The sequence below is a fragment of the Nycticebus coucang genome, chromosome 4 (genome assembly GCF_027406575.1).
Source record: "Nycticebus coucang isolate mNycCou1 chromosome 4, mNycCou1.pri, whole genome shotgun sequence".
NCBI lineage: Eukaryota > Metazoa > Chordata > Mammalia > Primates > Lorisidae > Nycticebus > Nycticebus coucang.
Window position 1 is genome coordinate 98,521,652 of NC_069783.1, and position 27,706 is coordinate 98,549,357.

The 27,706-nt window shown below is 38.4% G+C and overlaps 1 pseudogene; it reads left to right on the forward strand.

Annotated features, from left to right (window-relative positions):
- Window positions 1-1,176: 1,176 nt before the first annotated feature.
- On the forward strand, window positions 1,177-26,552 carry LOC128584371 (thioredoxin reductase 1, cytoplasmic-like; annotated as a pseudogene).
- The last annotated feature ends 1,154 nt before the right edge of the window (window positions 26,553-27,706 follow it).

Here is a 27,706-nt window from a genome sequence, read left to right on the forward strand (position 1 = left end):
CCCCACGGGACTGCAGTCCTGCTCCCTCCATTAAACATATGTGCCAGGGATTTGCATCAGCCAAAGTCAAAGGAAAGTCAATGGCCCCTCAGCCTGTCCACCACCCTCTGTGACAGTAAGTTGGGGGAGCTGAGGCATGCCTGCCTTGGGTACTCAATGGCAACTGGGGAGTGTTCCACCTGAGCTCATTCTGAACCTGAGGAAAACAAGTCAGCAAATGATTATCTATCTTATCCACCGTGCCTTGCCCCAGCTGCTCTGCAGCACTGGTATCCCTATGAGGTGAGTCTGGCTTCCTCTGGCAGTCCTCAGATTTGGGGAAGTTTCTCTCAAGATTAGACCCCAGGAGGATCGCTCTGCTGTTGCTGAATCTTTGTGTGAGGTGTCCCTGCGCAGCTCGCAGGTGGCTCCCACAGCAAGAGAGGCAACGGTAGTGGCCGTTCTGGGAGTGCAGGGCTCACAGCTCCAGCAGTAGGGCAGAGCACGGAGCACATGGCTCTAGCAGTGTGGAACATGGGGTGCTCAGCTCTGGCAGGGCAGGGTGTGAGGCTGGTAAGCTTCCACCTGCAGGTGGTTTGCACATTCTCAGAGCCAAGCCTGACAGCATCTGCCCCTTTGTCTGCACTACTTTGTCTGCTTCAGACATTACAGACTCTACAGGGGTTAGGGTTCTTGACCATCAGGCGAGGGGAGAAATGTGGACTGGAAGTTCAAAATGGCGGGGAAAACGTTAGTTCAACTTTCATGCCTGGCAAGAGTGAGCTCAGGGTCACAGCAGGATCCCTCTGTATAAGTCCCCACTTCCTGCAACTCTTTCCTTTGGGGTGAGACAAGATGTCTCCAGTTCACCCTCGCCTATAGAAAACCTGAAATTTGCTTTTGTGGAGTCACAGTTTGCCTCAGCAAAGGTGACATGCAGTTATCACTCTTCTCTCTCAAGATGGCTCCTAGGCTTCAGATTTATTGGGTACTTTCTGGTCATTATCCTTCCCTCCCCCACAAGGAACTTCTGTCAATAGCTGCCTCCAGTTGGCCATCTTGCCCCTCCACAGAAAGGAAGATATTTTGATGACATTCAAGACATCAAAGGTAATATGATTACAGCTTTGATGGCCAATCTAGACAAAGAATTCCGGGGCAGGCAGTTGGCCTCCCTGTGTGGATGCCTCGACTGGGATGAGAAAGGACCCTGTCAGTGAGTCTACAAGGAGTCAAACACCGGGAGGAACTGGCATGCAGGAACAGGTAACTACACAGGGAGACATCTAAGGCGAGATCCTCCTGGACCCCTGGAAGAGCTGCACTGGGAACGGCGATCAGCACCCACCTGGACCTCCAGAAGAGCTGCGCTGGGACCCATGATTGGCACCCTCCAGGACCCCAGTAAGAGCTGTGCAGGAACATTCTCAGACCTCTGGAAGAACTGCGCCCTCCTGGACCCCAGTAAGAGTTGCACAGGGACACGCTACCTAGCCTGCTGGGCCTCACCACGCCCTGACCAGGAACTCTGGGAGCTGCACAAACCTGCATCCTTCCTCCTTACCCTCCCTGCCTCCACATGGCCTGTTCATCTGGCCAGGGACTCTGGTAGCTATGTGCCCGCTGGAGCCCTCACTGCCTCTGCGCAGAGCCCTTCTCCTGGCCAGAGACTGCTGGAGCTTTGGAGCCCATGTGCCAAAGTCGCTGGGCACCAGGCACTCCAAGAACCGTGTGCACAACCCCCTGCACTGTTGCTGGATCTGGGGATGTCACCCTCCAGAGCTACTCCCACAACCTGAACTTCCTGGCTGGGGCAGCCCCAGAAGAGCTAAACAGGGTCACTCCCTACAAAGATCCAGCAACAATAGAGTGATCTGCCTGGGTCTAATCTCGGAGAGACACCATGCCAACTCTGAGGACAGCCAGAGGCAACGGTGAAAAAAAATCATGAGATGAAATCAAAGGAAATACTCTGGCAATATGAATAATCAGAGTAGATCAACTCCCCCAAGTGTCAATGGGGCAGACACAGAACAAGATACCATGCACAAACAAATAGCTGAGATGTCAGAAATAGAACTCAGAATCTGGATAGCAAATAGGATCGAATTAGAATTCCAAGCAGTTACCCAAAAGATGTCTCAAGAATTCAATGAATTCAAAGACCAAATGACCAAAGATTTTGACACATTGAGACAAGAACTTACAGCCCTCAAAGATCTGAGAAACACAGTAGAATCCCTCAGTAACAGAATGGAACAAGCAGAATAAAGGATTTCTGACATTGAAGACAAAGCTTTCAAACACTCCCAAATTCTAAGAGAGGAAGAGAAATGGAGGGAAAAAACAGATCACTCTCTGAGAGAGCTCTGGGATAATTCTAAGAAAACTAATATTCATCTTATAGGGATCCCCGAAACTGATGAAGTGGCTTCACAACGCAGAGACTCTCTTCTCCCTGAGCTTATGAAAGAGAACTTCCCAGACATGCCAAGAGATTCTGAAATTCAGATAGCAGACAGTTTCAGAATGCCAGCATGACTCAACCTGAATAAGACATCCTCCAGACACATCATAATCAATTTCACTAAAGTTAATATGAAGGAGAAAATTCTGAAAGCAGCCAGATGAAAGAAAACCATCACTTACAAGGGGAAGAATATTAGAATAACTGCAGATCTCTCTGCTGAAAACTTTCAAGCTAGAAGAGGATGGTCGTTGACTTTTAATCTCCTAACACAAAATAACTTTCAATCAAGGATCCTGTACCCAGCTAAACTGAGTTTCATTTATGATGGAGAAATTATATACTTCAATGACATTCAAATGTTGAAGAAATTTGCCATAACTAAACCAGTTCTCCAGGATATTCTCAGACCTATCATCCATAAAGACCAGCATAACCCTCCACCACAAAAGTAAACCCACCCAGAAATTTTTGATCAAATTCCAACTTCCACAGTCACAAAAGGATTAAAAATGTCCACTGGACTCTCGAAAGGCTTATCAATATTCTTAATAAATGTGAATGGTTTAAATTGTCCTCTAAAGAGGAACAGGTTGGCTGACTGGATACAAAAACTCAAGCAGATATCTGCTGCATACAAGATTCTCGCCTTACATTAAAAGACAAATATAGACTCAAGGTGAAGGAATGGTCATCTATACTCCAGGGAAATGAAAAGCAGAAAAAAGTAGGCATTGCAATCCTATTCGCAGACGCAATAGGCTTTAAACCAACCAAAATAAGCAAGTATAAGGATGGTCACTTCATATTTGTTAAAGGTAATACACAATATGATGAAATTTAAATTATTAATATTTATGCACACAACCACAAGGCACCTCAATTTATAAGAGAAACTCTAACAGACAAGAGCAACTTGATTTCCTCCAGTCCCATAGTAGTTGGAGACTTTAACACCCCTTTAGCAGTGCAGGATAGATCCTCTAAAAAGAAGCTAAGCAAAGAAATTTTAGATTTAAACGTAACCATTCAACATCTGGACTTAACAGACATCTACAGAACATTTCATCCAAACAAAACTGAATACACTTTATTCTCATCAGCCCACAGAACATACTCCAAAATCAACCACATCCTGGGTCACAAATCTAACCTCAGCAAATTAAAAAAAATAGAAATTATTCCTTGCATCTTCTCAGACCATCATGGACTAAAAGTTGAACTCAATAACAACAGGAATCTGCATACCCATACAAGAATATGGAAGCTAAATAACCTTATACTGAAGGATAGAAGGGTTATAGATGAGATTAAAAAGAAAATCACCAAATTTTTGGAAGAAAACAATATTGAAGACACGAATTATCAGAACCTCTGGGATGCTGCAAAGGCAGTCAGTCCTAAGAGGGAAATTTATAGCACTGCAAGCCTTCCTCAAGAAAATGGAAAGAAAGGAAGTTAATAACTTAATGGGACATCTCAAGCAACTGGAGAAGGAAGAACATTCCAACCCAAAACCCAGCAGAAGAAAAAAAATAACGAAACTCAGAGCAGAATTAAATGAAATTGAAAACAGAAGAATTATATAACAGATCAATAAATCCAAAAGTTGGTTTTTTGAAAAGATCAATAAAATAGATAAACCTTTGGCCAACCTAACCTGGAAAAAAAAGAGTAAAATCTCTAATTTCATCAATCAGAAATGGTAAAGATGAAAAAACAACATGCCCCTTAGAAATTCAAAAAATCCTTAACGAATAGTACAAGTAAATTTACTCTCAGAAATATGAAATTCTGAAAGAAATTGACCAATACTTGGAAGTATGCCGCCTACCAAGACTTAACCAGAAAGAAGTGGAAATGTTGAACAGGCCCATATCATGTTCTGAAACAGCATCAACTATACAAAATCCCCCTAAAAAGAAAAGCCCAGGACCAGATGGCTTTACGTCAGAATTCTACCAAACCTTTAAAGAAGAACTAGTACCTATATTATTAAACCACTTCCAAAATATAGAAAGAGAAGGAATACTACCTAACACATTCCATGAAGCAAACATCACTTTGATCCCTAAACCAAGGAAAGACCCAACAAGAAAAGAAAATTATAGACCAATATCACTAATTAATATTGATGCTAAAATACTCAATAAGATCCTAACAAACAGAATCCAACAACACATTAAAAAAATTATACACCATGACCAAATGGGATTTATCACAGGCTCTCAAGGCTGGTTCAATATACGTAAATCTATAAATGTAATTCAACACATAAACCAACTAAAAAATAAAGACCATATGATTCTCTCAATTGATGCAGAAAAAGCTTTTGATAATATCCAGCATCACTTCATGATCATAACACTTAAGAAAATTGGTATAAAAGGGACATTTCTTAAACTAATAGAGGCCATCTACAGCAAACCCACAGCCAATATCGTATTGAATGGAGTTCAATTGAAATCATTTCCACTTAGATCAGGAACCAGGCAAGGTTGCCCATTGTCTCCATGGCTCTTTAACATTGTAATGGAAGTTTTAGCCATTGCAATTAGGGAACAAAAGGCGATCAAGGGTATCCAGATAGGGTCAGAAGGTATCAAACTTTCACTCTTCACAGATGACATGATTGTATATCTGGAAAACACTAGGGATTCTACTATAAAACTTTTAGAAGTGATCAAGGAATACAGCAATGTCTCAGGCTACAAAATCAACACCCATAAATCTGTAGTCTTTATATATACCAATAATATCCAAGCCAAAAAAACAGTCAAGGACTCTGTTCCTTTCACAGTTGTGCCAAAAAAGATGGAATATTTGGGAGTTTATCTAACAAAGGACGTGAAAGATCTCTATAAAGAGAACTGTGAAACTTTAAGAAAAGAAATAGCTGAAGATGTTAACAAATGGAAAAACATACCATGCTCATGGCTGGGAAGAATCAACATTGTTAAAATGTCCATACTACCCAAGGCAATATATAATTTTAATGCAATTCCTATTAAAGCTCCATTGTTATATTTTAAAGATCTTGAAAAAATAATACTTCGTTTTATATGGAATCAGAAAAAACCTCGAATAGCCAAAACATTACTCAGCAATAAAAACAAAGCAGGAGAAATCACGCTACCAGACCTGAGACTATACTATAAATCGATAGTGATCGAAACAGCATGGTACTGGCACAAAAATAGAGAAGTAGATGTCTGGAACAGAATAGAGAACCAAGAGATGAATCCAGCTACTTACCGTTATTTGATCTTTGACAAGCCAATTAAAAACATTCAGTGGGGAAAAGATTCCCTATTTAACCAATGGTGCTGGGTGAACTGGCTGGTGATCTGTAAAAGACTGAAACTGGACCCACACCTTTCACCATTAACTAAGATAGACTCTCACTGGATAAAAGATTTAAACCTAAGACATGAAACTATAAAAATACTTGAAGAAAGTGCAGGGAAAAATCTTGAAGGAATCGGCCTGGGTAAATATTTTATGAGGAGGACACCTCAAGCAATTGAAGCAGTATCAAAAATACATTACTGAGACCTGATCAAACTAAAAAGCTTCTGCACAGCCAAGAACATAGTAAGTAAAGCAAGCAGACAGCCCTCAGAATGGGAGAAAATATTTGCAGGTTATACCTCCGATAAAGGTCTAATAACCAGAATCCACAGAGAACTCAAATGTATTAGCAAGAAAAGAGCAAGTGATCCCATCTCAGGATGGGCAAAGGACTTGAAGAAAAACTTCTCTAAAGAAGAAAGATGCATGATCTACAAACACATGAAAAAAAGCTCATCATCCTTAATCATCAGAGAAATGCAAATCAAAACTACTTTGAGATATCACCTAACCTGAGTACGAGTAGCCCACATAGCAAAATCCCAAAACCAGAGATTTTGGCGTGGATGTGGAGAAAAGGGCACACGTGGCAGATGTACACTAATACGTTCCTTTTGGAAAAATGTTTGGAGAATACTTAGAGACCTAAAAATAGACCTGCCATTTGATCCTATAATTCCTTTACTAGGTATATACCCAGAAGACCAAAAATCACAATATAACAAAGACATCTGTACCAGAATGTTTATTGCAGCCCAATTCATAATTGCTAACCCATGGAAGAAGCCCAAGTGCCCATCAACCCACGAATGGACTAGCAAATTGTGGTACATGTATATCATGGAATATTATGCAGCCTTAAAGAAAGATGGAGACTTTACCTCTTTCATGTTTACATGGATGGAGCTGGAACATATTCTTCTTAGCAAAGTATCTCAAGAATGGAAGAAAAAGTATCCAATGTACTCAGCCCTACTGTGAAGCTAATTTATAGCTTTCATATGAAGGCTATAACCCAACTGTAGCGCAAGATTATGGGGAAAAAGCCAAGGGAGGGGAAGAGAGGGGGGAAGTCAGGGTAGAGGGAGGGTAATGGGTGGGGCCACACCTACGGTGCATCTTAGAATGGGTACAGGCAAAACCCACTAAATGCAGAATACAAATGTCTACATACAATAACTAAGAAAATGCCATGAAGGTTATGTTGAACAGTTTGATGAGAATATTTCAGATTGTATATGAAACCAGCACATTGTACCCCTTGATTGCACAAATGTTCACAGCTATGATTTAACTATGAAAAATAATAATAAAAGAAGTAAAATACAAAGAAAAATAAAAATAAATTATCTAAACTAAAAAAAAAAAAAAAAAAAAGAACTCCAAAATTGTTTTGAAAGGTGGATTAGCACCTTTGGAATCCTGCATAAGTTCCTGAGGAGAGTACTTCAAAGGTGAGAATAGTGATTTTCAGCAATGAAGTCTCTAGCACTTTTCCTGGGACAACTTTGTGAACTTAATTGTCTGTCTTTGTATCTATAAATGCATACATTAAAAAAGAAAAAAATTTAAATCATTACACAACTAGAAAAAGTAATAATGGAATGAAGGGGCAAGTACTCAATGATCTCTGATGCAACAAAAAAAAAAATTGCAAAATTCAACATTCCTTTTTCGTAAAAGCACTGAATATGGTAGCCATGGAAGATAAATTTTTCTACATTGTATATGAAAAAACCTACAGATAACATTATATTCATTGGTTAAATATGAATGACTTTTTCTCTAAGATCGTCAATAAACCAAGAATATGTACTTTTGTGAAGTATTATTTCTATCAACATATTATTGGAAATTTTAACCAGAGCAATAAAAAAGTAAGAGAAATAACAAAATACTAATTGGAAAGGAATAAATCATTGATCTCTATTCACAAATTGCAAAATCTTATATATAGATAAGTGTAAAGGTGTCAACAAAATGGTTAGAATTTAATAAACAAATTCAGTAAAATTACAGAATGGAATATTAACATGGAAAAATCAGTTGCTTTGTTATACACTAACAATGAACGATGTAAAAATCAAATTATGAAAGAAGTTTCATTTACATCACATCAAAAAGAAGAAAATGATTAGGAATAAACTTAACTTAGTAAAAAATTTGTGCATTGAAAGCTATAATACATTGCTGAAAGATTAGATACCAATAAATGAAAAGTCACTTCATGTTCATGGTTTAGAAGAATTAATATTGTTAAGATGATCAAAATACCCAATACAATATAAATATTTAATGCAATTTCTGTCAAAAATCACCAGGATCTCTTTTTTTTTTGCAAAAATAGGAATATTCACTCTAAAATTTATGTGAAATTGCAAGGGACCTCACATAGCCAAAAAATTTCAAGAAGGAAGAACAATGTTAGAGAAATCACACTTCCTGGTTTCAAAACATAATACAAAGCTATAGTAATCATAACAGGATGATATTCACCTAAAGACAGAAATTGACCAATGCATGAGAGAAAGAGAATCCCAAAATAAACCCTTCACTATACAATCGATTTTTGACAACAGCGTGAAGACCATTTAAGGGAGGAAAGGTCATTCTTTTCAGCAAATGGTACTAGGAAAATTTGACATCTACATGCAAAAGAATGATGTTGAGCTGGTACCACCTGTACCTTTTACCACATACAAAAATAAACTCAAATTGGATCAAAGGCCTCAACGTAGGTAATTCTAAAACTCTTAGATGAAACATACAAAGATTCATGACGATGGATTTGACTAATTGCTTGGGTATCATACCATAATCATATATAACAAAAGAAATAATAGGTAAACCAGACTTCATCAAAATTTTAAATGGTTTGCATCAAAGGATACTATGAGGAATGAAATTCAACTCACAGAATGGGAAAAAGTATTTGTAAATCATATATGTGGTTATGGATTAGTACCTAAAATACATAAAAAGCTTCTAAAATGTAACAAGAAAAACAAACAATTAAACAATGGGTAAAAGACTTGAATAAACATTCCTCCAGATGTTGGGGAGACAAGATGGCGGACTGAAGCCAGCTTTCAACAAAAGCTCCGGTCCAGAAGGAGAGTTAAGGGACAGGAATTTAGTAAGTATCCTGGTGGACTTGAGCCTCACCAAGAGAGAAGGCTGAAGAATGCACATCAACACCGCTGAGGCAAGCTGTGATCACAAGGACGCAAACAAAAGGTACAAAATCCACCACCAAGCGGACGGGAGTCCCCCTCCCCCATGAGACCGGCTCAAGAGCCCCAAAATTGAACAAGCGGGCAGAAATTAAAGGCCCTCCCACTACACTCCACAGGAGAGACCTTCTAAAAACTGGACCTACCTCCCCTACTGGGGTGCCGTGGCGTTCTCCTGCCGGACATAGGGCTGAATAAAACTTTGGGAATCCTTTGCCGGCAACCCTGAATCCCCGGCGCTCCCCTCCCGCCCACTGAGGTCTGGAGGCCTGTCCCCTAGGACTTCGGATCCTTGGGTGATTTCTCAAGGGGAGTGGACAGTCCCCAAGTTGCGACTGGTCAGCATTGACTCTGAGGCGCGCGAGTGAGGAGAGGGCACCGGGCTGAGGGGGAGTCACGCCTCGCGGCACTTCCCTGCGGTGCAGTGCACCAACCCTCCCCGGGCACAAGACTGAATAAGACTCTAGCCTCCCCGCTGAGAGCTGAGAGCCCCTACTCTCACTCGGGGTCTGAGGGACTATCCCCCAGGAGTTCGAATCCTTGGGTGATTTCTCAAGGGGAGTGGACAGTCCCCGAGTTGCTACTGGTCAGCATTGACTCTGAGGCGCGCGAGTGAGGAGAGGGCACCGGGCTGAGGGGGAGTCATGCCTCGCGGCACTTCCCTGCGGTGCAGTGCAGCAACCCTCCCCGGGCATACGGGCCCAAGACTGAATCAGACTCTGGCCTCCCCGCTGAGAGCTGAGAACCCCTACTCTCACTCAGGGTCTGAGGGCCTATCCCTCAGGAGTTCGGCTCCTTGGGTGATTTCTCGAGGGGAGTGCACAGTGCCTGAGCTGCGTCAGGTCAGCACTGACTCTGGGATACGTGAGCGAGGAGAGGGCACTCTGCTGAGGGGAAATCAAGCCTTGGCGGCACTTCCCTGCAGTGCAGTGCAGGAGCCCTCCCCGGACCGTAGTATTGGGTAAAACTGAAGGAAACTCTAGCTTCCCCCCCCCACTCCCAATCGGGGTCTGGGGGCCCATCCCCCAAGAGTTCTGATTCTTGGGGGATCTCTTAAGGGGTGTGAACCCAGCACAAACTGCAGCCGCTCAGTGCTGACTCTGGGGCGCGGGACAGAGGAGAAAAGGGTCGCCTGACTGCCCACACCAGAGCAGCAGTTCCCTGGAGGTAGATCAACAGCCGTTTTTTCTTTAACGGCAGAACGCTCACTTCTGGATATTCTGAGGCCACACCCCCTGTCTCCCTGGGCAACCAGAGGAGGCCACCGGGTGACGCGGCTCACAAACCCGGGAAGCTTCCAGGGCGGGGCCAACCCAGAGAGGTGTTCAGACGCAATTCTCCAGCAGCAAAGACGTTTGAACTCAAAACAGCCCGTCTTCTGTAGGCGACGACAGGAACAGAGACAGAACCTCACAAAGTTGTCTGTTCTGTTCTGTTCTGTTAGCAGCATGCATCAGGGACGGGGCTAAGCCTGAGTGAACACCTCCTTCCCATCACCTGCATCAAACACTCAAAGATGTCAGGCCCCATCTCCTCCTGCTAGATAGCGGCAGTCTGCGGGGGCCTGGCAGACTTCCTTGCGATTCAGGCAGGTGCAAATCCCTGGAGTGTCTGTTCACTGCAGGCAACTGGGTTAGCCATCTGCAGAGATACCAGTGACTGGGTCCGACGGAGGGGCAAAGTGGGGAAGGAGACGTCAACCTTCCCAGACTGCTCTGTTTGCTGGGTGGCTCCTCCTGACTCCACGCTGCACTGGGGTGAACTGTGCCAGAGGAGTAACCAGGCCCCTGTGATCCAGTTCCCAGAGACCTCTTGAACCCTTCCACCCGAGACAAGTGCCGATTGAGACAGTTGATTCGGACCTTTTGAACTGGGCTAATAGACTGAGGACTTTTCAGGCGGTGCCCTGGGTGTGCGATTGTAGGAAGGTTTGATTCTCCTTTTCCAACTGGGGCCAGAGGTGGGCAGGCGGGGTGACTTAATTGCTGATTTTTCCACACAGCTGAGACTTCAAGCCAGAGTAGAAGTTGCAATAGGATCGAACAGAAACCAGCTGAAAACAAGACAGAACCACTTTGCTCCACCACACCAGACAGGGCCCCAGTTTCTCAGGCCACAACACTGTACGAGCCCTCGATAAAACCCCAGGGGAAAAACCAAAGGGAGTAAAACATGGGGTGGAATCAGCGGAAAAACTCTGGTAACATGAATAACCAGAATAGATCAACCCCCCCCAAGAAAAGATACGGCAGATGTGATTGAAGATCCCATTCATAATCAACTGGCTGAGATGTCAGAAGTCAAATTCAGAATTTGGTTTGCAGACAAGATCAATAAAATGGAATTAGGAATTCGAGGAGAAATTCAAAAATTGTCTCAAGAATTTAACGAATTTAAAGACAAAACCACCAAAGACTTAGACACACTGAAACAAGAACTTACAGCCCTCAAATATATGAAAAATACAGTAGAATCCCTCAGTAACAGAATGGAGCAAGCAGAAGAAAGGATTTCTGACATTGAAGATAAAGTCTTTGAACGCTCCCAATCTCTCAAAGAGGAAGAGAAATGGAGAGCAAAAACGGATCACTCACTCAGAGAACTCTCAGATAATTCGAAAAAAAAACAACGTAAGGGTTATAGGAATTCCGGAGAACGATGAAGTGGCTGCCAAAGGCACAGAGGCCCTTCTACATGAAATTATGAAAGAAAATTTTCCAGACATGCCCAGAGAATCTGAAATTCAGATAGCAGACAGCTTCAGAACCCCAGCATGATTCAACCCCAATAAGCCATCTCCCAGACACATCATAATTAGCTTCACTAAAGTTAACATGAAAGAGAAGATTCTCAAAGCAACCCGGCGAAAGAAAACTATAACGTACAAAGGTAAGAATATTAGAATAACTGCAGATCTCTCTGCTGAAACTTTTCAAGCAAGAAGAGGCTGGTCATCAACTTTTAATCTCCTAAAGCAAAAAAACTTTCAACCCAGGATCTTGTATCCAGCTAAATTGAGTTTCATCTATGATGGAGAAATTAAATACTTCAATGACATTCATATGTTGAAAAAATTTGCCATAAGTAAACCAGCTCTTCAGGATGTTCTCAGACCTATCCTCCACAATGACCAACCCAATCCTATACCACAAAAGTAAAATCACCCAGAAACTTCGGATCAAACTCCAACTTCCACACTGGCGAAAGGATTAAAAATGTCCACTGGACCTTTGAAAAACTCGACACCCAAAATTCCACCAGACTTATCAATACTCTCCATCAATGTGAATGGCTTAAACTGTCCTCTAAAGAGGCATAGGTTAGCTGACTGGATACAAAAACTCAAGCCAGATATTTGTTGCATACAAGAGTCACATCTCAACTTAAAAGACAAATACAGACTCAGGGTGAAAGGATGGTCATCCATATTTCAGGCAAATGGGAATCAGAAAAAAGCAGGTGTTGCAATTTTATTTGCAGATACAGTAGGCTTTAAACCATCAAAAGTAAGGAAGGACAAGAATGGTCACTTCATATTTGTTAAGGGTATAATACTCAATATGACGAGATCTCAATTATTAATATCTATGCACCCAACCAGAATGCACCTCAATTTATAAGAGAAACTCTAACAGACATGAGTAACTTGATTTCCTCCAGCTCCATAATCATTGGAGATTTCAACACTCCCTTGGCAGTGTTGGATCGATCTTCCGGAAAGAAGCTGAGCAAAGAAATCTTAGATTTAAACCTAACCATCCAATATTTAGATTTAGCAGACATCTACAGAACATTTCATCCCAACAAAACTGAATACACATACTTCTCATCAGCCCACGGAACTTACTCCAAAATTGATCACATTTTAGGTCACAAGTCTAACCTCAGTAAATTTAAAGGAATAGAAATTATTCCATGCATCTTCTCAGACCATCATGGAATAAAACTTGAATTGAGTAACAACAGGAATCTGCATACCCATACAAAAACATGGAAGTTAAATAACCTTATGCTGAATGATAGCTGGGTCAGAGATGAGATTAAGAAAGAAATCACCAATTTTTTGGAACAAAATGACAATGAAGACACAAACTATCAGAACCTCTGGGACACTGCAAAGGCAGTTCTAAGAGGGAAATTTATAGCACTGCAAGCCTTCCTCAAGAGAACGGAAAGAGAGGAAGTTAACAACTTAATGGGACATCTCACGCAACTGGAAAAGGAAGAACATTCCAACCCCAAACCCAGTAGAAGAAAAGAAATAACCAAAATTAGAGCAGAATTAAATGAAATTGAAAACAAAAGAATAATACAACAGATCAATAAATCAAAAAGCTGGTTTTTTGAAAAGGTCAATAAAATAGATAAACCTCTGGCCAACCTAATCAGGAAAAAAAGAGTAAAATCCCTAATATCATCAATCAGAATCAACAAAGACGAAATAACCACAGACTCATCAGAAATCCAAAAAATCCTTAATGAATATTACAAGAAACTTTATTCTCAGAAATATGAAAATCTGAAGGAAATAGACTGATACTTGGAAGCACGCCACCTTCCAAGACTTAACCAGAATCAAGTGGAAATGTTGAACAGACCCATATCAAGTTCAGAAATAGCATCAACTATACAAAACCTCCCTAAAAAGAAAAGCCCGGGACCAGATGGTTTCACGTCAGAATTCTACCAAACCTTTAAAGAGGAATTAGTACCTATATTACTCAACCTGTTCCAAAATGTAGAAAAAGAAGGAAGACTACCCAACACGTTCTATGAAGCAAACATCACCCTGATCCCCAAACCAGGAAAAGACCCAACAAGAAAAGAAAATTATAGACCAATATCACTAATGAATATAGATGCAAAAATATTCAACAAGATCCTAACAAACAGAATCCAGCAACACATCAAACAAATTATACATCATGACCAAGTCTGTTTTATCCCAGGGTCTCAAGGCTGGTTCAATATACGTAAATCTATAAATGTAATTCAGCACATAAACAAATTAAAAAACAAAGACCATATGATTCTCTCAATTGATGCAGAAAAAGCTTTTGATAATATCCAGCATCCCTTCATGATCAGAACACTCAAGAAAATTGGTCTAGAAGGGACTTTTCTTAAACTGATAGAGGCTATCTACAGCAAACCCACAGCCAATATCATATTGAATGGAGTTAAATTGGAATCATTTCCACTCAGATCAGGAACCAGACAAGGCTGCCCATTGTCTCCATTGCTTTTCAACATTGTAATGGAAGTTTTAGCCACCGCAATTAGGGAAGAAAAGGCGATCAAGGGTATCCATATAGGGTCAGAAGAGATCAAACTCTCGCTCTTTGCAGATGATATGATTGTGTATCTGGAAAACACTAGGGACTCTACTACAAAACTCCTAGAAGTGATCAAGGAATACAGCAGCGTCTCAGGTTACAAAATCAACATTCATAAATCGGTAGCCTTTATATACACCAACAACAGTCAAATTGAAAAAGCAGTTAAGGACTCTATCCCATTCACAGTAGTGCCAAAGAAGATGAAATATTTGGGAATTTACCTAACAAAAGACGTGAAAGATCTCTATAAAGAGAACTATGAAACTCTAAGAAAAGAAATAGCTGAAAATGTTAACAAATGGAAAAACAAACCATGCTCATGGCTAGGAAGAATCAACATTATCAAAATGTCCATACTACCCAAAGCAATATATAATTTCAACGCACTCCCTATTAAAGCTCCACTGTCATATTTTAAAGATCTTGAAAAAACATTACTTCGTTTTATATGGAATCAGAAAAAACCTCGAATAGCCAAGACATTACTCAGAAATAAAAACAAAACAGGAGGAATCACACTACCAGACCTCAGACTTTACTACAAATCGATAGTGATCAAAACAGCATGGTATTGGCACAAAAACAGAGAAGTAGATATCTGGAACAGAATAGAGAACCAAGAGATGAATCCAGCTACTTACCGCTATTTGATTTTTGACAAGCCAATTAAAAACATTCAGTGGGGAAAAGATTCCCTATTTAACAAATGGTGCTGGGTGAACTGGCTGGCAACCTGCAGAAGACTGAAATTGGACCCACACCTTTCACCATTAACTAAGATAGACTCTCATTGGATTAAAGATTTAAACTTAAGACATGAAACTATAAAAATACTAGAGGAGAATGCAGGGAAAACCCTTGAAGAAATTGGTCTGGGTGAGTATTTCATGAGGAGAACCCCCCGGGCAATTGAAGCAGCTTCAAAAATACACTACTGGGACTTGATCAAACTAAAAAGCTTCTGCACAGCTAAGAACACAGTAAGCAGAGCAAGCAGACAGCCCTCAGAATGGGAGAAGATATTTGCAGGGTATATCTCTGACAAAGGTTTAATAACCAGAATCCACAGAGAACTCAAACGCATCAGCAAGAAAAAAACAAGGGATCCCATCGCAGGCTGGGCAAGGGATTTGAAGAGAAACTTCTCTGAAGAAGACAGGCGCACGGCCTTCAGACATATGAAAAAATGCTCATCATCTTTAATCATCAGAGAAATGCAAATCAAAACTACTTTGAGATATCATCTAACTCCAATGAGACTAGCCTATATCACAAAATCTCTAGACCAGAGATGTTGGCGTGGATGCGGAGAAAAGGGAACACTTCTGCACTGCTGGTGGGAATGCAAATTAATTCATTCCTTTTGGAAAGATATATGGAGAACACTCAGAGATCTAAAAATAGATCTGCCATTCAATCCTGTAATTCCTCTGCTGGGCATATACCCAGAAGACCAAAAATCACAACATAACAAAGATATTTGTACCAGAATGTTTATTGCAGCCCAATTCATAATAGCTAAGTCATGGAAAAAGCCCAAGTGCCCATCGATCCACGAATGGATTAATAAATTGTGGTATATGTATACCCTGGAATACTATGCAGCCTTAAAGAAAGATGGAGACTTTACCTCTTTCATGTTTACATGGATGGAGCTGGAACATATTCTTCTTAGTAAAGTATCCCAAGAATGGAAGAAAAAATACCCAATGTACACAGCCCTACTATGAAACTAATTTGGGACTCTCACATGAAAGCTATAACCCAGCTACAACTTAACAATAGGGGGAAGTGGGAGAGGGGGGGATGGGTAGAGGGAGGGGGATCGGTGGGATCACACTTGTGGTGCATATTACAGGGGTATTTGCGAAACTTGGTAAATGTAGAATGTAAATGTTTTGGCACAGTAACTGAGATAACGCCGGAAAGGCTATGTTAACCACTGTGATAAAAATGTGTCAAATGGTTTATGAAGTGAGTGTATGATGCCCCATAATCATATCATTGTATACAGTTATGATTTAATAAAAATAAATAAATAAATAAATAAATAAAAAAAAAAAACATTCCTCCAAAGAAGTTACACAAGTGGGCAAAAAACACTTGAGGAGATGTTCAGCATCATTACTCATTAGCAAAATGCTGATCAAAACCAGTGTTCTACAACTTCACACCCACTAAGATGGAAAAGATAAAAAAAAACACCAAACAGAAGTGTTAGAATATGAAACAATTGGAGCCCTGCCTTAATGGTGGTAGTAATGTAAAATAGTGCAGTCGCTGTAGAAAATACTATGACAATTCTTCAAAAAGTAAAATTTAGAAGAAACATATGATCCAGCAACTCCATTTCTAGGTAAGTACTCAAAAAAAACAACAGAAAGCTAGGACTCAAAGAGAAACTTATACACTGATGTTCATAACAGCATTATTCATAACAACCAAAACAACACAAATGTCCATCAATCATCAACAGGCGAGTGGATATATAAAATGCACAATAGATAAAAAATAGATTAGTCAATCTTAAAAAGGGATGAAATTCCTGTGGTACATCCTATAATGTGGATGACCCTTAAAAACATAATGCTAAGTTAAAGAAGCCAGTTATAAAAGGAAATGGTAGTATGATTTTACTTATATGAATAGGCACCAGGAATAGTTTACTAAAAACAGAAAGTAAAATAGAAGTTGCCAGGGGCGGCTACGGCCTCTAGCGCAGCAACCAGGGCACCAACCACAGACACTGGAACTGGTGGGTCTGAACCCGGCCAGGGCCTGCCAAACAACAATGACAACGGCAATCCCAAAATAGCCATGTGTTGTGATGGGTGCCTGTAGTCCCAGCTGCTTGGGAGGCTGTGACAAGAGATTCGCTTAAGCCCAAGAGTTTGAGGTTGCTGTGAGATGTGACACCAGGGCACTGTACCAAAGGTGACATAGTGAGACTGTGTCTCAAAAAAAGAAAAAAAAGAAGTGTCAGGGGCTGGGAATAGGAGTGCATAATGTGAGGTTAATGTTTAATGGGTACCTAGGTTTAGTTTTGGATCATGAAAATGTTCTGGAAATGGATAGTGGTAATTATTGCACAACATTGTGAATGTACTTACTGTCACTGAATTGCACATTTAAAAATGCTTTAAAGGTATTTTATGTTATGTATACTTTACCACAATTTTAAAAATTTTTTAAAAAGAAGCCCTTCCCACTCTTTAACAAAGTAATTCTAGGCCACTAAAGGAGCTTGTTTACAAAACTATCCAAATTCTTCTAGAATTAATATAGGTATAACATTTCCTTGAGCCAGAAGTGGCTTTAAAACTGTGGTGCATCTTACAGGGGTATTTGCGAAACTTGGTAAATGTAGAATGTAAATGTTTTGGCACAGTAACTGAGATAACGCCAGAAAGGCTATCTTAACCACTGTGATAAAAATGTGTCAAATGGTTTATGAAGCGAGTGTACAATGCCCCATGATCATATCAATGTATACAGTTATGATTTAATAAAAAAAAGAATAAAAAAAATAAATAAATAAAATTAAAAAAATAAATAAATAAAACTGGGTACTGGGCGGCGCCTGTGGCTCAAGGAGTGGAGCGCCGGTCCCATATGCCGGAGGTGGCGGGTTCAAACCTAGCCCTGGCCAAAAAAAAAAAAAAAAACACACACACAAAAAAAGATTCACCTGTATACATTGATTTAAAGAGCATATAGGTGACCAAATGGCTCTAGATACATACTGGAAAAAAGGTGATTTTATTAAACATTGATATTCAAAATTATTTTAATACCTAAAAATAATGATTCAGCCCACAATCACTGTAATAGATGAAGGAAAGATTTAACAAAATCCATGTAAAGAATCTTAAGGTATCTGCAATGAAACTACCAAACCTAACAATGGGTGTCAGCAAGTTTGTCCCCATAAAATCAATATACAAAAAATGATTGTGTTTCCATATACTAGTAATAAACAATCCATAAATGAAAATAAGAATGCAATTCCACTCACAAAATTATCAAAAAGAATAAATTGCTTAGAAATAAATTTACCAAAAAGGGCGCAACTTATATACATGATAACTATAAGACATTGTTATGGAAAATTTAAAGATTTAATTATACGGAGAGACAGTCCATATTTTTGTATTGAAAATGTAATACTTTTATGATAGCAATTCTGCCCTAAATTGACATAATTTAACACACCCCCTATCAAATTTTTAGCAGTTATTTTTTTTGCAAAAATTCACAAAGTGATTATAAAATTCAAAAAGTATTGCAAATAAGCTAGGATAGCCAAAATATTATCTTTGAAAGAGAAGAATAAATTTGTAAAACTTAGACTTTCAGATTTCAAAATCACTGTAAATCTACAGTAAGCAAAAAGAGCACATATGGATCAATGCTACATAGGTGAAATTCCTGGAATACACACTTAAATTTATGGTCAAATGATTTTCAACACAGGTATCAGGCAATTCAATGAGGAAAAAGTAATCTTTTATATAAGTAACACAGGAACAATTGGATGCTCACATGGCAAAAAAATTAATGTAGATAGGCTTGGTGCCTGTAGATCAGTGGTTAGGACTCCAGCCACATACCCTGGGGCTGGCGGGTTTGAATCCGGTCTGGGCCTGCCAAACAACAATGGCAACTAAAACCAAAAAATGGCTGGGCATTGTGGCGGGAGCCTATAGTCCCAAATACTTGAGAGGCTGAGGCAAGAGAATTACTTAAGCCCAAGAGTTTGAGGTTGCTGTGAGTTGTGATGCCATCGCACTCTACTGAGGGTGACATAGTGAGACTCTGTCTCAAAAAAAAAAATTAATTAATTAATTAATGTAGACCCTTATGTTCCACTGTAAAAACTAATTCAAAAATGAGTCATAGACCTAATACAAAAGCTAAACTAATAAGACATATAGAAGAAAACATATAAGGAAATACATGTTAACTTACTTTAGGGGAAAAGATTCCAAAAACACAATTCCTAAAACAAAAAATAAATATGAACTTAAACTCAATATAATTATCCTTTAAGCTTTAAAGGACACTATCAAAAAAGTTAAGACAAGATGAAACTGAGAGAAAATATTTGTAAATTATATATCTGATAAAGGAGTTATTGCAAGACTATATAGAAAAGTATTTGAATTCAATAATTAAATATAATAGTTTAAAAATGTGTAAAATAATTGGCTAGAGAATTTACCAAAGATAATTTAAGGCTAGTAAACATTATTAGTTATTAAGGAATTAAAACAACAATGCAATACCACTTTATACCCACTAAAAGGGTTATTATTAAAAAAAAAAAAAAAGACAACACCAAATGTGGAAAAAGATGTGGTGAAACAGGAACTTTCATATATTTCTGTGGGCAATGTGTAAACTCTGTGTAAGTTGACCAACCAAGGGACTGTAACAAACTGGTCAACATACAGAGGTGGTCAATGTAAGGGACTAGGCTACTGTACTGATAGATAAATGTGACGATGCCTGGTCTGTGAAAATTAGTTCAACTTGAGGTAGGAGTGGTCAACTATAGAGCTTCTACTGTAATTTTACGCATAGGTATTTAGGAGAAAAAAAAAACATACACTCACACAGAGAGTTGAATGTTTGTGTTTATATCAACACTATCCATAGCAGCCCCAAACTGTAAATGATGCTATTTCCCTCAAGAGTCAATAGACAGGCAAAACATGTTCTGTCCATATAATAATAAAATACTATCTATTAATAAAAAAGGACAAGCTATTGATAAATGCTAAGTCATGAATGAACCTCAAGACATTTTGCCAAGTAAACACAGTTAGATGCAAAAGGCCACATTTTTTTTTATGATTTTCTATGCATGAAAAGCTCAGTAAAGGTTAAAATATAAACACAGAAGGTAGATTAGTTGTTGCTTGAAGCTAAGCATAGAGGTGGTGATTGACTGCCAAGGGAAGGGATGTAGAGTTAGAAGATGATCGAAATGTTCTAATCCTGGGCTGTGATGATAATTATATAACTCTATAAATTTACTCCCAATTAAAATACACATACACCCCATATACCGAGACCTCTTTATATGTAGTATAACTTCTCATTAAAATTATTTTCCCTATTTCTCCCTCACTGGACAAAATGTTATTTTCATGTCTTATTATGGAGTTTGCTAATATTGTGTTTGCTTCCTCCTTGTTAATAATAAATATATATTCCAATATCATAACACTCTATGATTAAGTAGACTCAAGCCAATAACTTTACTTCAAGGTAAGTAAAATAAGAAAGTCATAATAAAAATGCTGTAAGAATTTCATGGAAGGAAGCATATTCATAGGGATGCTCAGAAAAGCATTACATGTGAGATTGAAAGGGATCAAACAAAATAGGCAGATACGGTCCTCCAAGTTTGAGGTGGATAGTAGACATTCTACATATTTATAAGAAAATGCATATTTATAATAAAATCCCAGTTTTTTTTTTTTTTTTTTTTTTTTAGAAAACAGCTATTACTGCCATTTCTAATGAGTAAGACTCTGAAAGAAGACTTGTGATAGTTTGAACAGGTGAATTGAGACCTTGAACTCCAATAGATGGGAATGCACCATACCTCTCAAGAGAATCTCTTGAATGGATGAAAGGATCTCATTAGTTGAGGAATCAAAGTTACCTTATTTTTGAGTAGGGAATTTATATTCCATTTGAAGAGATGTTGAGTTCAGAAGCTCTATTTTCTAATAAGTACCTTTGGATTCTGTTGCGAGTTCTCATTTTTACTTTCACAAAAGATATTAAATTACTGGTATAGCATACATTTGGAAATAGGCACAATGCAATATTTTCATATACATTCATTTTAGAATTTGATAAAAATTAATATATAATGAATTTCACCTTGGTCATGGGTGAAGGTAAAGACACAGAACTCCTTAAATGAAATCATTAACTACTGAGCTATTCATTAAATACTGAGATATTAGAGAAAAAAAAGAAATGCATAGCAGCCCTAGATTCCTGCCTTTTGTAATAATTTAAGAGAAAAGTCTTTGTCTTCTGAACTTGTTTCTAAAGAGAGAGCTAAAGTGATAGAGTCTATGGGTCATCTGAAAATAACATATCAATGAAGTAGTAGACTTTCCTTTCAAAAAGGGATCTGTATAATTTTAGAGAATTTTAATAAAATTTCAAAATACCATTGTTACTTTTTCTGTATCTTTGTCAGAACTATAAAATATTTCTAAACAAGAGCCTTTTTTTGGCTGGGCGCCCATAGCACAGTGGTTACAGCACAGGCTACAGAGGCTGGCATGTTGGAACCTGGCCCCAGTCTGCTTAACATGAATGACAACTGCAACAAAAAAATAGCCAGGTGTTGTGGCAGGCGCCTCTAGTCCCACTACTTGGGAAGCTGAGGGAAGAGAATTGCTTAAGCCCAAGAGTTTGAGGTTGCTGTGAGCTATGACTCCACAGTATTCTATGGGGGCACCATAGAGAGACTCCATTTAAAAAAAAAAAAAGTCTTTTTTTCTCTGTGTACATGAATGATTTGAGGTGTAAAGATCCTTAATTGTCTGCTAAGTACCACCAGGAATGTATCATTCTATCTACTCAATATATCTTTTATTGTACATTTATGATAATTATAACTTCTTTATCATATATTTCAGTAGAATCTCCAATGTATCAAAGATTAAAATAAAACAGGAAAAGATACTGTTTGTTATATACAGTACTTTGTAACTGTTATATTTATTTTTTATGATTAGATATATTATGATTTGGATATTTTATGATTAGATTATTGATTACAGATCGATGTTTAGAATGTTATATCCTTAACCATATACAGAGGGTACCAAAAATATATACATATCTTAAGAAAGGAAACAACTGTATTAAAATTGTAATACTGAATGTATACCGATAACGTTTGTCATCTTGTATGTTATATCTTCTATCTCTTACAATTACAGAAGTCAAGGGTAACTTAAGTATTACAATTTTAATACAATTTTTTCCTTTCTTAAAATATGTATGCAGTTTTGGTACCCTCTATATTAATATAATTATTCGTAATGTTGACTTTTCAATTCATATATTAGCAAATCTTGACTAAACAAAATTCTGTACCTTTTCACAATTTATTTCTCTTTTATGGAGGGCTTTCAACTGAATGTATTTTATCACATTTAAAAAAATTTGAATTCTTCTAGTTTAGATATAATAAGAAAAACAACTAATTTAGTTATGAACTTAATCTAATTTAATGTATGGTATATAGGTATGTTTAATAAAAAAACCATGCTTGGGCCATTTAAGACATTTAAGCTTTATTTTAACTTGTGATTCTTCTGAGGATATTATTCTTTATATCAAAATTTAGTCTGTGTCTCGCTTAATGCAAAAAATCTTTAAAGAGCAAAACAAAACAAAGAATTATGATCTGAAATAAGGAATTGAAAATAATTGTAGCCACAACTAATTTCTAAGTTGACTTTCTTGAGACAATTTACCTATGCCCCTTAACATGATCTTCTGTGCTTTGAAGGAAATTTTCCTAACCCCATAAGTGATTTCAACATATATTAATAAAGTAGGTCTTCTATTGGGTTTTCTAATAATTTTAGTGAATTCAAAGGGAAAATATTGAGTGAGTTGGCCTCGTAAGGTTTTCCCTGAAGACTTGAAACATACATTTGTTTATAATTTCAGCCCAAAACATTAGTTACTAAGATCCAGTGACTCTTAAAATAAATTTACTACATTATGTAGAGAAGTGATATTGGTTCAATGCACTGGTCTATCTGTGGAACATACCAAGACGTACTGAAAACATAACATAAAGAACAAATGCAAAATTTACATTTAACTAAAGCAACATAGGTAATATAATAGCAGTTTTATAACAGACACTAATCTGAATTTATTCCGTTTCTTTGGGATATTTTCATATATTTTTTCCATAGAATTCGAAACACAAGGAAAAGAATTCAGTCGAGTTTATTAACAGTTAGCATATCATCTTTAAATGAAGCTCATTGCCGTCATAAAATGGGCCCTGCAAGGAGCTAATGAGCAAGCTCCTGCCTGATATTGACAATTAATCAGGCATAAAAGTATTTAGGATCAAGCCCCATTGACAGGCATGTAGGCTCACACAGACTTCAGTGAAACATGGTATGTGAACATATTTGTCTAATTGTGTATCAGGTTTTCGAACAAATTCCCACCAAAACACTTAATTATCTGCAGAGGTGAGGCATCCGTTTCAGAGTCTGTAGGAAGCTTTTTGGTATGCTGTAACTATATATAAAGGATTGAATGGAAGTTTTATTAGGCTTTGTTGCCAGTTTTCCCATTTTAATTGCCATAGCGACCTGAAGCCAAAGTTGGATCACTGGATAGAGTAACTGAGCAATTAAGAGTACCCATCTTTGTGCTCTGATAGAAGAATTACTCTCGGCCCTTAGGGGGAAAAAGTCAAGGATTTAAAATAATTGGAAATTTAGAATGTGAATAAAAGATTTTTGACATTCAAATTAGGGAATTATAAATTCATTGGTATCTTTATTTTTCCTTTTAAAGATTATAGTTGAAAACATTCAAAGCATATATTGTATGCTAACTTGGAATGTATGAAATCAGTGCTTTATCTCATAGCTAATAAATTACTTTCAGCTGATATCACTCTGACATGTGAAAATGGAGAAACAAGAACAAGTTCTTGTTTATTATTTTTGTCCCTTAAAAAATATATTGATTAATGTCTGAAGTTATCATTAATATTTAAGGTATCCATATGCTTAAATTTACTAATAAGTCTAATTGTAGAATATCTCTTTCACTCACTTTCTTCTCTATCTGTGAATTTTAGGTCATCTTACAGTTTATTTAATATTTTTAATTCTTGCAACAATCAAAGGGAAACACAACATTTATTATTTTAAGTGTTGTGGTTAAATATAGCCTTGGCATGCTATTGAAGATGAAATAGTTCCAGGTGTTTTTTTGACTGTAATCCTTAGTTACAGATACGTTCATTGCTTTAGAATATAATACCATACTAATATTTTATGCTGATTTGATCTTTCTCAGTTTAGAAGCTTGCTTTCCTCTTTCAAAGGGAAATCAACAAAGAATATTGCTTCCTTGAAAATTGGCAGGAAGGTTCCCAGCATAATAAAAGAATGTAAAAAAGAGCAAGTTAACTCGAGGATAAAACTGAATAAGTAAAAAAGAAGACTGTACCAGGAAGGGAGACAGAGGCAGAGGTCCAATGGATTAAGAGTGATTTTAGAAAAATGGATGTTTTCCATAATATAAAGAAACATAAGCTATAATGCATCATTCCTTTAATGCTACTCGGTATGATGGATTTGCATAAGAGATAAATTAATAGTTATTTACTGTATAAAACTTCTAATAATATTTCTTTATACTTTCACCTCTTATATTTTACTGAAAATGAATGTACAATTGTTAAGGATATACACTAAGAGGGCGTGGCTTTTCACAGCCATTCAGAATCAGCAACCCTTTCACCTCAGTTTCCTGCAGTGGAGCGGAATGTGACCTGTCCTCTGCAGAAGATCCTGATGTCTTCATCATTGTCACGTTCATAGGACCGCTAGGGCCTGGAAGCCGCCCTGTTGGACTTGACCCCAGAGACTGACGTGCGGGTTGTGTTGGTGAAACAGAGAAAGATGGTGGCCCTGGTCGGATTTTGAAGGCTTATCAGGAGGGCAGACTTCAAAAGCTACAAATGCCAGGAAGACTATGTTAACCAGCGTGATGAAAGTGTGTCAAACGGTCTGTGAAGCTAGTGAATGATGCCCCATGATCATATCAATGTACACAGCTATGATTTAATAAAAAATAATAATAAAATAAAAAAAAAAGATGGCTCTGAGGATCTTCCTGTGTCCTGTGACTATGACCTTACTATCATAGGAGGTGACTCAGGAGACCTGGCAGCTGCTAAGGAGGCAGACAGGCAACTATGGCAAGAAGGGCGTGATTCTGGATTCCATCACTCCCACCTCTCTTGGGACTAGATGGGGTTTTGGAGGAACATGTGTGAATGTTGGGCTGCATACCTAAAAAATTAATGCACCAGGTGGCGCCTGTGGCTCAAAGGAGTAGGGCGCCGGCCACATATGCTGGAGGTGGCGGGTTCAAACCCAGCCCCGGCCAAAAACTGCAAAAAAAAAAAAAAAAAAGAAAGAAAGAAAATTAACGCACCAAGCAACTTTATTAGGGCAAGCCCGGCAAGACTCTCGAAACTATGGCTGGAAAGTTAACAAGATGGTTAAACATGACTGGGGAAAAATGAAAGAAGCTGTACAGAATCACATTAGCTCTTTGAACCAGGGATACTGAGTTGCTTTGCAGGGGATAAAGGTGGTCTATGAAAATGCCCATGGGCAATTTATTGGTCCTCATAGGATTAAGACAATAATAATAAAGGCAAAGAAAACATTTATTCAGCAGAGAGATTTCTTACTGCCACTCGTTACTTGGGCATCTTGGTGACAAAGAATTCTGTATCAGCAGTGATGATCTTTTCTCCTGACCTTACTGCCCTGGTATGACCTGGTGGTTGGAGCATCCTATGTTGCTTGGGAATGTGCTGGATTTCTTCTGGTGTTGGTTTAGACGTCCCTGTTATGGTATGGTCCATTCTTCTTAGAGGATTTGATCAGGACATGGCCAACAAAATTGGGGAGCACATGGAAGAACATGGTGTCAAGTTTATAAAACTATTTGTACCAATCAAAGTTGACCAAATTGAAGCAGGAAGACCAGGAAGACTCGGGGTGATAGCTCAGTCCACCTATAGTGAGGAAATCATCAAAGGAGAATATAATACGGTGTTGCTGGCAATAGGAAGAGACGCTTGCACAAGAAATTGGCTTAGAAACTGTGGGAGTGAAGATAAATGAAAAAAGTGGGAAAATACCTGTCATGGGTGAAGAGCAGAACAGTGCACCTTACATCTATGCCACTAGCAACATATTGGAGGGTAAGACGGAAGTCACCCCAGTAGCTATCCAGGCAGGAGAACTTCTGGCTCAGAGGCTTAAGGCAAATTCCACTATTAGGTGAGGCTATGAAAATGTTCTAACAACTGTATTTACCCTGTCTCATTTTGTCCCAGAATTACTTTATCTTGTTTCCTGAGTATTGTAGTAGTTTTGAAATCAGGAAGTTTTCTAAGTTTGTTCTTCTTTTGAAATTTCTTATCAAGACCTCCATTTTCATAGACCAGACATGCATCACATGTAAGTAACAGTAGGCCTCGTTCCTTATGTTGACCACTTCTGTATACTAGATTATTACAGTCCCATGAGTGGTCAAATTACACAGGTCCTACTATAATTACAGTGGGCTCTTGCTGATAATTCAGAATAGTCTCTTCTTCTCAATGTCTGCTGACTAGCAAATTTAATTTCATCTGCAACCGTGATTTCCTCTTGGTAACCAAACATCTGTGAGAAGCATTATTCTGCCTACCTACTATACATGATGCATTACATTGAGTAATTTTTAAATGTTAAGCTTTGTGTTCCTGGGATTACTTGCTTGTGATTTGTAGATTTTTTAATTAAACATTTTTTCTAAATTTCAAGATGACTGCATATTCAAATACGAACGTAGGAGCTAATATAGAGATATCATGAGTTTGTTTTCACATTTGATTTTTGAGGAACATCTGAGTATTTCCAGTTCAAGAGTATTATTATAAATAAAACTGCTACAGAGATTCATGTACAGGTTTTGATTTTTTTGTTTGTTTGTTTGTTTTGGAGACAGAGTCTTACTTACTCTTTTGCCTTCAGTAGAGTGCCCTGGCATCACAGCTCACAACCACTTCCAACTCCTGGGCTTAAGCGATTCTCTTATCTCAGCCTCCGGAGTAGCTGGGACTACAGGAGCCTGCCACAACACTGGCTATTTTTGTTGCAGTTGCCACTGCTGTTCGAACCAGCCACCCTCGATATATGGGGCCAGTGCCCTACCCACTGAGCAACAGGCACTGCCCCATGTACAGATTTTTATGTGAACATCAGTTTCATTTCTCTGGGATAAATGCTCAGGACTGGAATTAGTGGGTTGTAAGATGGTTGCATGTTTAGTTAAAAAAAAAAAAAAGTCGAGCAGCCGGGAGCAAGATGGCAGCCGAGTAACAGCTTCCTTGCATCTGGGCACCGTGAGTCTGGGGAGATAGGACTCCAGGCATCTCTGGCTGGTGGGATCTGCCTATCATCAGCCCTGAGAGGATACAGGAAGTCAGCAAGAGACTTCTGGACCCCAAGAGGAGGACTAAAACAGTG